Raw genomic sequence first — 17,895 nt, 5'->3', positions numbered from 1 at the left:
GTGAAACTGTGTAAAACAATTTTGTGTATTAGACAATGCTATTATCCATTTCTATTCATATTAACAGTTGACACACTCTTCTCACTAGCTAGGTACCATCAAAGCTTGGTAAAACTAAAGGCACGTAGAAGTCAAACCCCAACATGTAACAAGTTAGCACCATCATTAATATCATAAAAGTATATGTTGATGCTCCCTCCTAAAGATGAAAAAAGTCACGTTCAGAAATGTTGCTGATCAGCTGATGTTCCCTGAAGTAGTTTCTCCTGCCAACTTCTCAAATTGCAATGTCAAACGGTGCAGAAGTTGTAGAAGGAAATATTTCATTGGATGATATTGATGACAAAGGAATTGTACTTATCAATAAAAAGCTTTTGATAAACTTCTAGAGACAATTGAAGCGAAAAATAGAATCTATGAAAAGTATTAATTAAAGTGCCATACTGCTATATATACGGGTATATTTAGAGAAACAAGTTTTTGTTGAACTTGTGAATATTGGAGTTAATGGCATTCTCTGATTGCTCTTCTGGGAAACATAAGGAAATTCTGATGGAAATGATGTATAGTTCTTAATGCCTTTGATGAGTTTCTTTAGCTGTTGAAGCTGGTGGGGCATCATTTGGCTAGTGTATTGTGACCCTTCTTCCACTTTGTACCTTAAATGTCACGATTTTACTATATATTACGCTGTGACTTTTAATCAGTTGTCACGTCAGTATGGAGTTAAGGCCTTAAAGGGAGAATTTTGTTATTATAAAATCAGTATATATAAATGGTTAAGGTGTACACTCCGAATGTTTTGTTTTGCGAAATGAGCATATTCTTTTCCAATGAAGAAATAAATATGTATAAATTTTCTGGTGTTAAAAGAGATTGACATGAACCTTGTTAAGCTTGTTATATAGGTCAGTTTTACCACATTCAAGCTCATTGTTCGTCCAAGTACTGAAAATTTGCAATTTTACACTTCACATTTGGCGTAGGTTAAGCTTTTGAATTAACAATTAATTAAGGAAACCTTCTCTCCTCTTCTCCACGTTTCCTTCATCTACATCGCGTTACATTAATCTTCCAAGCATCCTTAGTTTTGATTCACTCACCACACCATTTGTTTAAAGTTTAAAATTTTTTACATAACAGCAAGTCGGTTAAGTGTTTGTTGTGGTTTGTTTGAGTGATGGGTTCGTGCCTTTGCCAATGGGTTTGTGGTTTGCCCGGTTTTGATGCTTTAGTACAAATTATTATTATTATTTTCATTTAAGAGGAGTAGACAATAAGAGCCAAACAAATTGTGGGTGAAAAAACCTTTAAAAACTATTTTCTTAGAATAATTTCTCAAAACACCTAGAAAATTAGTTTTGAAAAAAAAAAAAAAAAACTAAACATACTATATGGTTAGAAACTGAAATATGTTTTTTGTATAAAATTGAGAGTACTCATAAATATCCACTAGACCTAAGCAAATACATAAATGTTCTTACACATTTTTAATGACTTAATGTACACTATTCACTCAACATCTACAATTTCACACGCAATGTTGATATATATGTTTTTAGGATATCCACATTAAAAACGTGAAATAGGGAACGATGCATAATAATACATGTTTGATAACAATTACCCTAGCCTTTTGAAAATTGCTGCTTGCACAATATTTAATGGATTTACTAGTGAAGTATGGAATTACACAAGGGTAGTGAACTAGTGATTACCTCACGTCTATTTTCTTGTATTGAATGTGGACATTTTCTTTTTTCTTTTTAGATGGTGTACATCAACGCATCAATTGTGATTTTTTTTTTTTAATAACAAATTGTGATATTGTGTAAGAGAGCAAATGTCTAATAACCACAAATGGTGTTATGGTGATTTGATATAAAGGTAATATGATAAAGCTCTAAACAATTTTACTTTAAGAAAAAAAAAAAAAAATTAGACATGACAATTGTAGGGGCGGTTTTTGGGGCCCAGGCCCAACAAGTAAGTGGTTCTGGCCCAAAAGTCCCTAGACAATGAATTTGTAGAGAACGGGTTACAGAACTAGGACTGGACGAAGTGAACGTTAGTTAGTTGTATGCCATGCATCAGTCTGAACGTGAGAATATCCCGTTTAAGTTTACAGGATACCAGTTCGAGGAGACGTATAAGTGCACCTCTTGCTCTGGTTAAAGACTACAAAATTCTTTAACCTTTCTCTCTTTTTCTCTCAATTTTCCGATCCCCTCTTCATGGGGATTTCCTTCTCTTATATAGCCTCCTTAAATTGATAAGGACCTTACGCTTGTTAACCACCTGGACCTTCACTTGAGTGTCTGTCCCATCGGACATCCACCTTATCTTTCTGTGAGCTGCACTGGCCAATGTAACACTGTTCGCCTGTCTTCTCCACATTAATGCGGTTGAAAAAGTAGCTTCCTTGCATTTAATGCGGCAGTTGTGGCTTCTCTCTGGACGTCTTACATTTTCCTCTTTCTTGTTGTGTGAGGCTCATCCTTCTACCCACGTTTGTCTGGGATGGTTCTTCACTGTGGAGGGGGCGCACATTGGGCCCATATTTGTGTGTCCGAGGAGACATTCCTCCTCAGACGTCTTTTAAAATAAATTGGGCTCAACAGGATTGGGCCAGAAGTCTTTTGGTCCCCATTTTCCCTTTGGGTCATGGTTGGGTTCCGTGTGGGGCCCAAGGCCCATTGTTGACTTTAAGAATTTTACCCCTACAACAATAATTGTGTTCAATGCGTAACATAATAAATAAAATTTTATAATTATTATTTTATTGTCTTGAAGTGATGATAGCAATATTACAAATTTTACAAACAAATTTAATATAACACCAATTCACAATAAAAATGTTGTTGAAGTGAACAAATTACATTGATTGTCACATAACTTTGTAAATCTTTTATAGTAAAACTGTAAAAGTCTAAAAGAGATCGAGATAATTAAAGGTATTACAAATTTTACTAAATAATTTTTGCAAACTTATTTGTCACCGACTATAAAAAATGAATTCAAGCAATTATTTATCATGTCAATTAAGTTCACCAATTCGAGAGATATACATTAATTTATAAATATGTTATGGTAAAATTTGTAATAGATTTAACAATTTTTCATAACAACATTTATAGTAATTGAGAATACATTCAATTTGGTCATGGTGTAAACACCCCCACTTTACACCCACCAATAATAATATGCCATGTCAGCATTTTACTAAACAATAAAATATACATGCCACAAACAATCACTCCTTAAAACACAAACTCATAATCAATGCATACTTTTAGTATAATGATAACTCCACAAGTATTAGTGCTTGTGGGGTGTAGGGGGCAAGAGTCGGGGTTCAAGTTTCTAGGAGAGAGTTTCATGCACATATACACTTAGATTATACTATAATAGAATTTCTATGTTGTATAAAAAAAAGTCACAAATTCATAAATAAATAAAATAATTAAAATTAAAAAAAAAAAAAAAAAAATACACTCCACCTTCAGCTCACACGCATAACACATAGACATGGCTGAAAAACAAAAAGCCCCAACCTCCAACCACCAGAGATGACACCATTGAAGAAGCTGCCGGATAGTGTAGAAAAGCCACTGGATCCGCAGTTTGCGTGGTGGTTACAAACCCAACCCTCCTTAATCATCTTCCACTTCCACTAGTACAACTCGCTAGAGCCGCCGTTGTTTCAAATGTATTTTTGTGCTGTGCGGCTTTGTTTAATGTGAGATCTAAGCTTAGTTCTTATCAGCATTTTTCAGATTTAATGCATTTCTTTAAAGTTTGTTCAGCTGATGAAATTAAATGGTTTCATTCTAAATCTTCAGTGAAATTGATGAATTAGAGAGTGAAAATCAATCAAAGGTGGTGAATTGAATATCTTTTTGTTTTTCTTCAGGAGGAATTTATAGTTGCTAGGCCATTAGATTTTCAGGATTTATAGGACGTGTGGTGAAAAAGTTATAGGATTTGTTTGGTTATCTCGATAGTTAAAAGGAAAATGACTGTTTTTGTTAAATGTTTGAGTTTTCCATTAATTTTAGAAGAAAATAATTGTGATGGTGGCACGGTGGGAAGGGGAAGATGATTGAAGAAATAGAATTAATTTCTCCAATGGCAGCATCTCTAGTGGTTGGAGGCTGGGACTTTTTGTTCATCAATCATGTGCGGTGCGTGTGAGCTGAAGGTGAGTGATTTATTTATTTATGAATTTGGTTTTTAAGATGTGGTTATGTGTTGCACACGTACGTATTTCATCGTTTAGTAAACTGATGCTTTTTTTTGGATGAATAATAATGCTGTTGACATCGTGATTTATGACCTGATTGAATATATTCTCATACTAATTATAGTACTCATCAAAAAAAAAATACTAGTTATAGTAAATTTCCCTTTTTTGCATGTGGATAAAAGGTGACAACTTTTTTAAAAGTAAAAGGTGACAAGTGACAACCTTACCTACATTGCATACGGAATGTTAGTGTTATTTTAGCAAAGCCAGCTGAACTGTGTAGTAAGAGATGCAGTCCTTTAATAATTCTCCAAGTAAAAAAAAAGTTTTCAAATTTTAAACAATAAAATTATTTATAATCAATAAATAAAATAATATTTTTTTACAGATAAAAAAAATAGAAAAAATGCAATATTTATAATATTTTTTACAATACTTTTACAACTAATACTAAGTAACAGGTTGTTTCAGTTTGTTATTGATAGCAAAAAAAAAATTATTGTGATAATTTCAAATAAAAAACAAAATGCAATTTAAAACTTAAGATTTGTTGTAAAAAATATTATGAATGTTACATTTAAAAAAAAACTAAGAATAATAATAAAGTTACGTTTGGATTGGGCTGAAAAACCTAGCGTCTGCATCTGGCGTTTTTTTTTTTTTTTTTTTTTGGCACGCGTTTGTGAGACTTATGTTCATGCACTGTTCATAAACAATAGCTGCAAAATTTGACTTTTCTCACTCTTTTTCAGCAAATCAGTGCACACCATGCACTGTTCACGAACTCACAAATTTCACTTTTTAACCACATTTTCATTAAAAATGGGTCTCACGGTACTATTCACATATTTAAAAATTATTTTGCTACAATATTTTTCAGTTTTCAGTTGTATCCAAACGAACCCTAAGAGTTTAGTTAGCAAACTTTTACTAGTTTTTATTTAAGTCTACTACTAATGCCACTCTTTTACTTACTAACTTATCACTATTAATCTACCATATCAACAAGTATGAAAAAGTTTACCAATTTTTTTTTGTCTATAAAATTTTTTAAAAAAGAAAAAAAATTCAATATAGTTCATATTAATTAGTAATAATTTTACAATTAAAATAAGATAATCAATTATCACCCCAGATTCATCTGGCTGTCCTTGATATTAGCCCACATAGGCCAAACTATAAAAACCATGGTAGTAGCTGAAACAAAAACCGATAAACCACGCATTGCGCGCAGTCCTCCCAAGTCCAGGCATGGCCACGTCACCCCTCTCCTCGAGCTCGCCAAGTGCCTCCTCGTCGAGCATGGCATCCATGTGAGCTTCCTCAACATCACTACCAGGGGCGGAGCTACTTGAATGCGTGGGGGGGCCATGGCCTCCCCAAAAATTTTAAAAATACTTTAATACTATATATAAATATTTAACATTTTAATTATTAGCCTACAAAAATGGGACTCGGACCCCTCAAATATTTGAGCTAGTCCAATGATATTCTTAAAAAAGTTTTCCAATGGATCTAGTAGTTATAGAGAATTTTTTTTTCTTCACATTTATTTTTTATTATAAAATGTGTTTTTGTGTCTATTAAAGTCTTGGATCTTTCATATCTTTGAATACTTCATTAGTTCAATTGAAATTTTTTTACTCACTTTGGTAGACAATTTGGTAACTTATATTAAAAATGAAAATTTTAAGGATTCACTATGAAAGATACTAAATTATATGTGTGTATAGATGTATGTGTTTATGAAAATTTGTATAAACTAATAAATTAGTATCATAAGTTGGCCCTCCAAACAAAAATTTCTGACTACGCCCCACTTTGATAGACAATTTGGTAACTTATATTAAAAATGAAAATTTTAAGGATTTACTATGAAAGATACTAAATTATATATGTATATAGATGTATGTGTATATGAAAATTTGTATAAACTAATAAATTAATATCATAAGTTGGCCTCCTAAACAAAAATTTCTAGTTACGCCTCTGATCCCTACCGAAGCTTCCACAGCCCAAACCCAACTCCTCCATTCACCAACACTCCCTATTGGCCTCGACATTATAGACATCGATCCCACCTGTTGACATTTCAGCTTTGGTCAACGAAGACACTCTCATCCTCACTAGGATATGTATCAATAACGTGGAAGAAAATGTCAAGCCTCTAAAGTCTATCCTCATCAAGCTAGGAAAGCCACAAGCTCTTTTCATTGATTTTTTTGTCCCCAAGCTTTGGATCTCTGCAAAGAGCTTTCTATTCCCACGTACATTTTCTTCACTCCCTCCACTTCTTTCCTTGCATACTGTTTGTATCTTCCTACACTGGAAAGTGAGGTGGATGGGGGCGAGTTTGTTGACCTTTCTGGACCGGTTCAGGTCCCGGGTTGCACCCCGGTTCGACCCGAGGACTTGCTAGATCAGGTTCGGCACCAGCAGATTGACGAGTACAAGTGGGGCTTGTTCCACATCAGCCGGTTGCCTATGGCAGCTGGTATCTTCTTAAACTCGTGGGAAGATTTTGAACCCACTTCGCTTAGAGCTAATTGAGAGCACCCATTTTATAAGCAAATTCCTAAACCGCCTGTTCACCCAGTTGGTCCGCTTATAAAACAAGAGGACAAGCCTGAATCAGAAGATGAATGTTTAGCTTGCGCTTGGCTAGACAAACAACCATTAAATTCTGTTCTTTTTGCAGCACTTGAAAGTGGAGGGACTCTCTCGGCAGCACAACTCACTGAGTTGGCTTTGGGTTTGGAACTGAGTCAGAAAAGGTTTATATTAGTGGCTCGTAAGCCAACTGATGCGTGTGCCTCCGCTTCAGCTACATTTTTCAACGTGGGTGAAAATGTTAATGATTCAAAGGCTTATTTGCCTGATGGGTTTTTAGAGAGGACCAAGGAGGTGGGTTAGGTGGTTCCGACTTGGGCTTCACATGGTTTCGGTGCTTCAACACCCATCAACTGGTGCGTTTTTGTCTCACTGTTTGTGGAACTCGATTCTGGAGAGCATGACTACTGATCACGGTGTGCCTATGATTGCGTGGACGCTTTATGCAGAGCAGAAAATGAATGCAACGATGTTAGTTGAAGAGGTTGGTGTGGCTGTTAAGCCAGTGGGAATACCAGGAAAAGGAGTGGTGGATAAAGAGGAAATCGAGAGGGTGGTGAGGTTGGTGCTAGAGAGTGAAGAAGGAAACGTGATGAGCCGTAAGGCAAGAGAGCTAAAAGAGTGCAGTGAAAACTTTGAAATTTGGCAGCTGTATTTGGTTTGTGTTAAAATTCAATAGGTACGAGATATGTCAGTAAAAGATATCTATTTATTTATAAATAAAAAATATGTGTTAGTAGGTAATTATATATATATATATATCTTATTTATTAAATTTTGATATCATATAGTATTATTTGATATAAAATATTTATTAAATTTTGATATTATATAGTATTATTTGATACGAAATACTTTTTTCAAAGTGGTCAAAGAATGAGAGGATGAGCATAAAATCTGAGTCTAATTAAAGGTTAGTAGTAATTAAACAGTAGTAGAAGTAAAAAGGTCAAAGTAGTAGTCTGTTGTTTTAGAGTAGTATGCTAATAAAAGATCATTTAGCATGTTTGCGCTTTATGATTTGTTTGGAGTTCTCGTGGAATCAGAATTAAGACTGGTTGAGACTTGAGAGACTCCTCTGGACTCTGGAGAATGAAGTTTGCTTCAGAAATATTAGTGTTTACTGTTAATGATCCCTAGGAGCTTTTGGCGATGAATGCCCAAATAAACTTTGTCGATGTGTCGTTTTCTTTGGTCAAAAATACATTATTTATTGATGCTTACTTTAGCAGGCGATTTTTTGGTTTCAACTTTCAGGTGAGCACGGTCACGAAATTTAAAATATGAGCATTGTTTGTTATTTGGTTAAGGATGGTCATGTAGTGTTTGTGTTTCCCAGGCTCTGCTCCACTTTTGCTTTAATATTTCTAGGTTTAAATTTGCTACTGTTTTCTCAATGCTTGGGATGGTGATCCTTTTTGGTGCCTGGGTACGAACCTGATTCCATTAACTTTTTTTTTCCCTTTTTTTTTAAAATAATATTTTTAATAAATAAATAAATAAATAAGGTAACTATTATCTTTTTGTCACCAAGGAGGCAGCAGGGACGGAGCCAAGGGGGGCAATTGCCCCCGGCCACAAGGGCCAACTCACCCTACAAATATATATTTTCAGTTTCTCTTCTAGTTCTTTTATTTTTTTTAAATGTATCTGTTTTATAGATTAAGTTTCAATGAAAAAATATAAATAAATTATTCCCTTTATGTCAAAGTCATCAAAACAGGAAAGAAAAGGGCAAAAGTTAATTCAAGAGGAAAAGACAGTACAAAAAAATATTGCTACCTTTTGAAAGTGTTAGAACTTTAAATTATTTATGTAGTAATTTTTTTTATTTTTCATAAAATTGTGTATAAGTTCCATTCCAAAAAAAAAAAAAAATTGTGTGTAAGTAATAAAAGTTGGAACTAACTATATAATAAAATTCATAAAATGAATTTCTTTTCCCAAGTTAAGCTCTAAAATTCTAAACACGAAATGGTTACTATATAGTGTGAAATTGTTATAGTTTAGTAATTTTATGAGTCTAACAAAAACTTATATAAGTTGTGCTTAAGTTTTATTAAATTTCTAAAATCACTATATGAGAATTAAAAATGAAAATTGTATTATGAAAAAAATTATAACATAGCTTATTTAGATAAAATAAATTAACAAGTAGATATAATATAGTTAATGTGGGGCCCAAATGATTTATGGGCCAGGCCCATCTACCCGGGGAGAATCCGAAGGCCCAAGCCGAGGAGGGCTACGGCCCAAGCTCGACAAAATAGTCTATGGATACCGCCGAGGACAGCTCAGTCCTCGGCAAACCCAAAGTCCCCCCCTGAAAGAAGGGTAAAAACGGTATAGGACTGAAACTAGGAAGAAAGATCTAAAATATCCAGGGAAAGCTGCCCTTACTGCCATTCAATGCTCTGAACCTGACATAGCCGCATTCTTTGGCTTTTACAACCACCCCCCAACGACTTTGAATATGGGCTGATGGGACAAGTATCAATCTTGGAAAGGTTGACCCTATACGTGGACGAAGGACAATGAACGCAGGCGAATATAAAAGGAAAAAACAAGTAACCTAAGGGGGGGGGGGTTGGGAAAGGTGGAAAAAAAACCAGAGCCTCCCAGCCCACCTTCAGGAGAAAGACTCCAGGGGTGAAGGAAAAATTAAACTTGTACGAACACCGCGAAAAACCCACCGCCTGTCAACCAAGGCCTAGCCTTCCAAACCCACGCTCTACAAGTGATATTGTTAGGGGCCTTTTTACGTGCGAACCCGACACTGTTACGGTCCGCCACGAATCGCGTCCTTACAATTGGCGCCGTCTGTAGGGAAGGCTTGCGTGTTGGTATAGGATGTGGGTCGATAGAGTTTCTTCGTTATTTCTAACCGTTGGTTATAGAGTTCTAGTACAAAGTTCTGCTAGGGGCTACGTTTCTTGACTAGGGGCTTGGCTGAGGAATTAACACCTTTAAAGCCAAGGTCCCCCGTAAAGAGAAAACTAGGTTTTGGACAGAACCAGGGCATTGCATGGTCCACGGACTCAAGCCTATGGGGAAACCAACTACCTGGATGAGGAAAACTAGATTTTGGACAGAACCAAGGCATTGCATGGTCCACGGACTCAAGCCTATGGGGAAACCAACTACCTGGATGAGGAAAATTAGGTTTTGGACAGAACCAGGGCATTGCATGGTCCACGGACTCAAGCCTATGGGGAAACCAACTACCTGGATGAGGAAAACTAGGTTTTGGACAGAACCAGGGCATTGCATGGTCCACGGACTCAAGCCTATGGGGAAACCAATACCTGGATGAGGAAAACTAGGTTTTGGACAGAACCAGGGCATTGCATGGTCCACGGACTCAAGCCTATGGGGAAACCAACTACCTGGATGAGGAAAACTAGTTTGGACAGAACCAGGGCATTGCATGGTCCACGGACTCAAGCCTATGGGAAACCAACTACCTGGATGAGGAAAACTAGGTTTTGGACAGAACCAGGCATTGCATGGTCCTCGGACTCAAGCCTATGGGGAAACCAACTACCTGGATGAGGAAAACTAGGTTTTGGACAGAACCAAGGCATTGCATGGTCCTCGGACTCAAGCCTATGGGGAAACCAACTACCTGGATGAGGAAAACTAGGTTTTGGACAGAACCAAGGCATTGCATGGTCCTCGGACTCAAGCCTATGGGGAAACCAACTACTTGGATGAGGAAAACTAGGTTTTGGACAGAACCAGGGCATTGCATGGTCCACGGACTCAAGCCTATGGGGAAACCAACTACCTGGATGAGGAAAACTAGGTTTTGGACAGAACCAAGGCATTGCATAGTCCTCGGACTCAAGCCTATGGGAAACCAACTACTTGGATGAGGAAAACTAGGTTTTGGACAGAGCAAGGCATTGCATAGTCTCGGACTCAAGCCTATGGGGAAACCAACTACCTGGATGAGGAAAACTAAGTTTTGGACAGAACCAAGGCATTGCATAGTCCTCGGACTCAAGCCTATGGGGAAACCAACTACCTGGATGAGGAACCAACTATCTAGAAAAAAAACTATGGCACATAAATCTCGAAATCCATCCAAAGAGAACTCCGCGTTAACAGATGGGTTAATACCTTGATTGCGCGGATTCCTCGGTCTACCCTCAGATCCCCAGTATCAAAGGGGTTGATGCGATACGGCGCAACATATTACCCAAAAGCACAACCAAAGCCCCTCGATACTCGGCTACCCTCTCGGACGAATGATTTAGAGTTTATCGTTCTCGGACATCGCTCTAGTATGCATCGCGCAGCACTCAGCGGTTATCCCGGTTAGTTCGAAGAGTTTAATTTATTGATGATTAACCTTGTTATGCTTGATAATATTTGTAAGTTTAAACTAGTATGAATCTGTGTTAAGACATTTTTCTGCCTAGAATGTCATTAAGGGCAAGCTTATATTTAACATTCATGCACAAAGTAGTGGTTACGGAGAAGAAAGATATGTATAGAGAAATAGACACATATTTTATTAAGACAAAGGAACAGTACAGTGTACAATGAAAAGCCGAGACAAAGCCTATATTGAAGCTAACTACGTAAGTAACGAAAAATACAAGAGAGTGAAGATAAAGCCGTGGAGGTAGCAAAGAGGAGAGGTTGACTGCTGCCTCGAGACCTTATTTCTCCTCAATGCTTCTGCGCGCCCATAACTCAGGCAGCAAAAGAACCCAACTTGAGGCCTGCACCGGTGAAGAAAATGTGCAGGGAACCTGACCTCAGGCTAACACCATCTACAGGAAAGGTGCAGGGAGCCGGAAGTTGGGGAGCCCCCACAAAAATTTGCCTGCTACAAGGCAGACGGCGCTGATGGCGGAAATTCTTTTTTCTGACATACCAAAAATCTGGCATGACCAGAACCTGCTTCGGATTTTGGCTAAAAGAAGGAGGAATACTATCTTCCTCCTGTCAAGGCGGAGGACTGGCTTGGATCTGTGCCATCCTTGTCCATACCACATCACCTTGAGGATTCGGTGCCTCTGAAGCGGGTGGAGACCTTTCATCCCCATCCACGCCTCAAACATCTTGCTTTGAGGCAGTGGCACTAGAAAGAGAGATCGCGGATATGGAAGAAGTATGGTTCTGAAGGGAACATGAGAGTTCATGTGCAAGTGAAGTGACCCCCTATCCCATTTATACCCAGAAATAAACCGGTGGCATTTAATTCACGCAGCGTCCCAAGGAACGCTACAGACAAAACGTCTCAGGCTCGATTTCCAACGCCTTCTGCAGCCTTGAGGTTAAAGAAGTCTCGAGAAAGCGCACCTCGAACACTGGGACGCCAAAAAGTACCGCGTGATCAAAGACTATGGAAATACCTCTTAATTTATGGGCCCAGTAAATTCGCGGCCCAGGCCCGTTCAGCATATGGGCCCAGGGACAGAACCAAGGCCTTGCATGGTCCTCGGACTTAAGCCTATGGGGAAACCAAGTACAAAAAAGAAAAAAATCACAAGTTTTGGACAGAACCAAGGCCTTGCATGGTCCTCGGACTCAAGCCTATGGGGAAACCGAGTACAAAAAAGAAAAAAAATCACAAGTTTTAGACAGAACCAAGGCCTTGCATGGTCCTCGGACTCAAGCCTATGGGGAAACCAAGTACAAAAAAGAAAAAAATCACAAGTTTTGGACAGAACCAAGGCCTTGCATGATCCTCGGACTCAAGCCTATGGGGAAACCAAGTACAAAAAAGAAAAAATCACAAGTTTTGGACAGAATCAAGGCCTTGCATGGTCCTCGGACTCAAGCCTATGGGGGAACCAAGTACAAAAACGAAAAAATCACAAGTTTTGGACAGAACCAAGGCCTTGTATGGTCCTCGGACCCAAGCCAATGGGGAAACCAAATACTTGGACAAGGAAAGGTTTGAATTTTGTAAGATGGGTTACTTGATAAAAATGTCAGGTCACTTCACCCACGGCTTAAACACCATAAAGAGGTTAAGACCAGTAAAGTTGTGAGGAAGGTGGTGAAACGCCCCAGCATTAAGTCGCATAAGAAGGCTGTTCATTTGGTGAGTGAGATATCTTCAAATGGTTATTCCTCACACGGCATCAAACCTTCGTTTTACTCCTCGGCTAGCATGGGGTAAGTATTACTTTTCACTGGTCGGCCTTATTGTGCCAAGCGTTTCTATTAAAGTTATGGCGACATCTTTTTATTATCAAGTATTTTGGTCTTAGTCGTCATTGATTTAGATGCTATATTATTGTGCCGAGCAGCGTTTGTAAATTTTTAAAAAAAAAAAAAAGCCATAGAGAGAAAACATGCGAAATAAAGTAACAACAATTTTTATTAATACGAAAAATTATTACAACGTACAAAGAGGGGCTCAAGTGAGCCTATACAAAATGAGAACTGTCTAAGCAACAATTACATCCGTAGTACAGATAAGTAAACTGTCAGGCGTCTTTTAAACTCGTCTTTAAAGTCTCTCCAATCTCTGCCTCAATACTGCTCATATTACGATAAGAACCTTCTTTGAAAAAAAATGAATGAAGGAGAAGGAAATAGTAAGGAAGAAATCAATGAAGAAGATGGAGGAGATGAATGAAGAAGATGGAGGACATGAGTAAAGAAGGAGGAGAAGAAGAGAGAAGAGATGAAAAGAAAGAAAAATGAGTAAAAGAGGGAGAAGTGAAAGTACCAGGATGGAACTGGTGTTGGGAAGACTAAGAAAGGGAGACGGAGGATAGCACCAGTGAAGGAAGAGAGGAAGAAGTAGGGGCACTTAGTCCCTGCCTCGATCCTAACTCCCAACACACTGGAGCCATACTAGGTATGCTCATAGGAGAGCGGTTGGTACTGATGGTAGGTGTTCTCGACTCAGTCACGCCGAAAGTTGGACGTGACAAGCCCCTGCTTCGGATTTTGACTGAAAGAAGGGTGAGGTTGATTTTGAGTCTTCGCCATCCTTGTCCCGATCGAGCTATAATGAGCTTTATTGGAACATGGCGTTTATGGGAGGGGTTTGGCTCCTGCATCACTCGTTGTTATGATAAAGTATACCACGATTTAGTTTGTGAACTAGTGGGTAAAATGAACCCTAGGGGAGGCCAAGTATTTCAAATCTCAGAAAGATGAGAAGGAATTCTTTACGAAAATAATAACCTCCTCCCTTCCTTCTTATACAGAGGGTGGAGCGGGAGACATTTAATAGGTTCAGATCTCCAAAGGAATCTGCCAACACCAACATGCCGGTTCCGTTTCTCCACCCCATCAAAACAAACCGCCGAATTAAAGTAGTCTCGTAAATAGTGGTCATTAAAAGCACGTTTTGGGAAACCCAAACGATAAGAGCGCATCAAGCGCGAAATCAAAAACTGTCTCATAGATCGGCGCATTTCTTGGACAGATGAAGAGCCGCCAGTATTATTAAATGGGCCAAATTGATTGGGCCGTAGGAAGAGGTTCGGCATCACCAAAACCCCCCTTTCCAACCAAGAGGTTGGACAGCTGGGTTTTGAGGGGCTATTGTGGGGCCCAAATGATTTATGGGCCAGGCCCATCTACCCGGGGAGAATCCGAAGGCCCAAGCCGAGGAGGGCTACGGCCCAAGCTCGACAAAATAGACTATGGATACCGCCGAGGACAGCTCAGTCCTCGGCAGACCCAAAGTCCCCCCTGAAAGAAGGGTAAAAACGGTATAGGACTGAAACTAGGAAGAAAGATCTAAAATATCCAGGGAAAGCTGCCCTTACTGCCATTCAATACTCTGAACCTGACATAGCCGCATTCTTTGGCTTTTACAACCACCCCCAACAACTTTGAATATGGGCTGATGGGACAAGTATCAATCTTGGAAAGGTTGACCCTATACGTGGACGAAGGACAATGAACGCAGGCGAATATAAAAGGAAAAAACAAGTAACCTAAGGGGGGGGTTGGGAAAGGTGGAAAAAAAACCAGAGCCTCCCAGTCCACCTCCAGGAGAAAGACTCCAGGGGTGAAGGAAAACTTAAACTTGTACGAACACCGCGAAAAACCCACTGCCTGTCAACCAGGGCCTAGTCTTCCAAACCCACGCTCTACAAATGATATTGTTAGGGGCCTTTTTACGTGCGAACCCGACACTGTTACGGTCCACCACGAATCGCGTCCTTACAGTTAATATAGTATTTTTTTATTGGTAATCTAATATTAAATTACCACTAAATATTCACTTGAGTGGTATTTGATTTTGTGTGTATATATATATATATATATTTTTTTTTTTTTGGTTGAATGATTTTATATATTGATCTTGAGTATTATATGCATATCCTGTGTGTGTTGTACTGGTTTATAATGTGTATAAAACTACGCATGTTCACTAGTGTGTATATATATATTAACGTTAGATCCTAGCTTTACTATAGTTTATCACACATATAAGCATAAAAACTACCAAAAATTATATCTTTTTCTCTTGTATTTAATTAGGTAAAACCAAATAACCTCTTGTTTTGTTGCCATACGAACACTGATAAAGCTAGTGAGGCGACTAGCGTATCCCTTTCGGCGTTGGAAATGTGACTGTTGCCGGGGTCTCAATCATGCAGTGAACAATTTCAAAATAATACTCTAGCATCTTCACATGTGATGTGGAGACAGTAGTTTTTATCTTATGTGCTGTCTGACTTTTACAGTATCGATCTCTTATGTGTTCAAACATCAACATATATCATGAAAACATCACTGAGAATCATTGTCAATTTGTCATGATGATGTAAGGGTGAAATTGAAAACTAGGAATCAAGATTAAAGGTGAAAATGAAAACAAGGCAGTCGGGCAAGGGGAGGATAATGTGCTTGAGACTGGAGCAAAATGAAACATTTTGATTTGACTTTTTGGAAAAGGGATCACAATTAGTGTATTGAATGCAGGACTTTTTTTTTTTTTTTTTTAAGAGATAATTACAATATATTGCTAATCTCGCAATTTGAACATTTTCTCTCCTAAATCCCTTGTACTTAATGCAAGAAGAGATGACAATTCAGTTATAATGCCCTGGGCATAAAAGAAGTCTTTCTAATTCCTTATGCAATTACTAATTATTTAAGGTCACTTATATTATAAGGAGAACCTTTTGTAGAAGTCCATTAATCAAATAAATTAATACCGGTGTTTCGTAAATTAAGATTGGAACCCACCTCTTTAATTTTTAGGTTGACCAACTCATTATAAATCCAAATTTTTCTTCTCTATTTTTTCCCCTGTTATCTGGTGTGTGAGCTAAAGAAGCCATAGCTTCCCACTCTTACAGTACCTGCTACCTAGTCTTCCTCCAATTTATTGGGCAGCTTCGAAACAAATCTGCATTTTTTTTGGGAGAAAGTTTAGGGGCATAACAAATTCTCATAACATCTTGGAAATCACTCTTGTTTTAAACTGTGGTGAGTCCTAATATAGTTTATCTTATTTTATTTTGATTTATGATAACCTGACAGTCTGACATCTCAGTGTATTATAAAAATATTGCGAGATTTTATTGGATCTGTAAAAGCTCTTTTTTCCTTGAATTTTTCTTATTAATTATTTTATTTTATGTAATTCAATATATGTTAACAACAATGGTCCCGTACGCTAACATCCTTGATAGATACAGTTTGTTTGGATCAACTGTTTAGAGTAAATGAAAGGCATGAAAATGGCTTTGTGGAATGAGGCCTACTAGAGAGACTTTATTCGTATACTGTTTAAAAATAGGAAAATGGAGATCGAAGAAGAGAGAAAAATGGGTTTTTTTCTTTTTCTTTTTCTTTCCAATTTCTATCTCTTGTAAACTCTCCAAATATGGCAACTAAGCTAGTTGTTACCTATAATTGTAATTACCCTAAAATAGTTTGATCTAATTTAGCTAGCCGCTTGATCCTCATGAACTAATTAAATAGTTCAGCCATTCATAATGACATGCATGCTCAACTATCTCAAGTATACTTCAACTAAGAAGTAACATAGTTTTTCAAGAATGACATCCAAAATAAGAAAGACATTTAAGCCTCAATTAGGCATCAAGAATTTCGATATTAAATCACTAAGATCATGAGATACCATCTAATGAGCTAGAATTCTCGACACAGTTTGAATTTCAAACTTATGACATAAATTAAAGAGAAAATCTCTCCCATGAAGAACACATAAAATGTGGTCATCCTCGAAGAAAATTTATGAACGACATATTCTGATATATTCATAATTTCATAAGAATTGTAAGCTATATACTCTTTGACTTCAATACCAAAGTATTCCCTTTGGCAATCACATACGGCTCACTTGATGCTTTCTTTCATTAATGTGTTGGTGCCTTAGTGGACTCAGGTCATCCCTATGATCAATTTTCAATTTATAGCTAAAGATATTGGTTGATAATTTTCATATTGGATGACTTCATAGTAATAAAAATTTATTTATCTATTTATTTTGAAAATGAGAAAAGAAGAAGAAGGAAATTATACTCTATTTTCCTAAATTATACTACTTTTTACATTTATCCCTAAACTATTACTAGTATAACACTTTGCACCCTAGTTAATTGTTTAGTTTGCACCTTAGAGGATAGTTTAGGAAAGTAAGTATTAATTTTCATATTGGATAACTTCATAGTAATAAAAATTTATTTATCTATTTATTTTGAAAATGAAAAAAGAAGAAGAAGGAGGAAATTATACTTATTTCCCTAAATTATACTACTTTTACATTTATCCCTAAACTATTACCCGTATATAGGGATGGCAATTTTTCCCCACCCCTCTCCACTTCGCCTCGTGCGGGTTTTCCTCGCCCCGCAAAGGCGAGGCTGGGATGGGACAAGATTTTAGTCCCGCACCACGGGCTGGCGGGACGGGGATGGGTTTAAACTTTTTAGACCCACCCCACCCCGCCCCTCCCCATCCCCGCCCTGTCCTGCGTTGCTAAGGGTTATAATTGTAAATTTTTTATATCTTAAAACCCCACTATTTAAATAATCATATCAATATTAGTTTATTTTATTCTACCCAATATGGTTCTT

General features: G+C 37.5%; 1 pseudogene; it reads left to right on the top strand.

The window, feature by feature from the left end:
• Window positions 1-5,433: 5,433 nt before the first annotated feature.
• Window positions 5,434-7,535, top strand: LOC115958568 (annotated as a pseudogene).
• Window positions 7,536-17,895: the final 10,360 nt, after the last annotated feature.

This window comes from Quercus lobata, chromosome 2 (assembly GCF_001633185.2).
Source record: "Quercus lobata isolate SW786 chromosome 2, ValleyOak3.0 Primary Assembly, whole genome shotgun sequence".
NCBI classification, from domain to species: Eukaryota; Viridiplantae; Streptophyta; class Magnoliopsida; order Fagales; family Fagaceae; genus Quercus; species Quercus lobata.
Note: the sequence above shows the minus strand (reverse complement) of the source record. Positions and strands in the feature narration are given on the sequence as shown.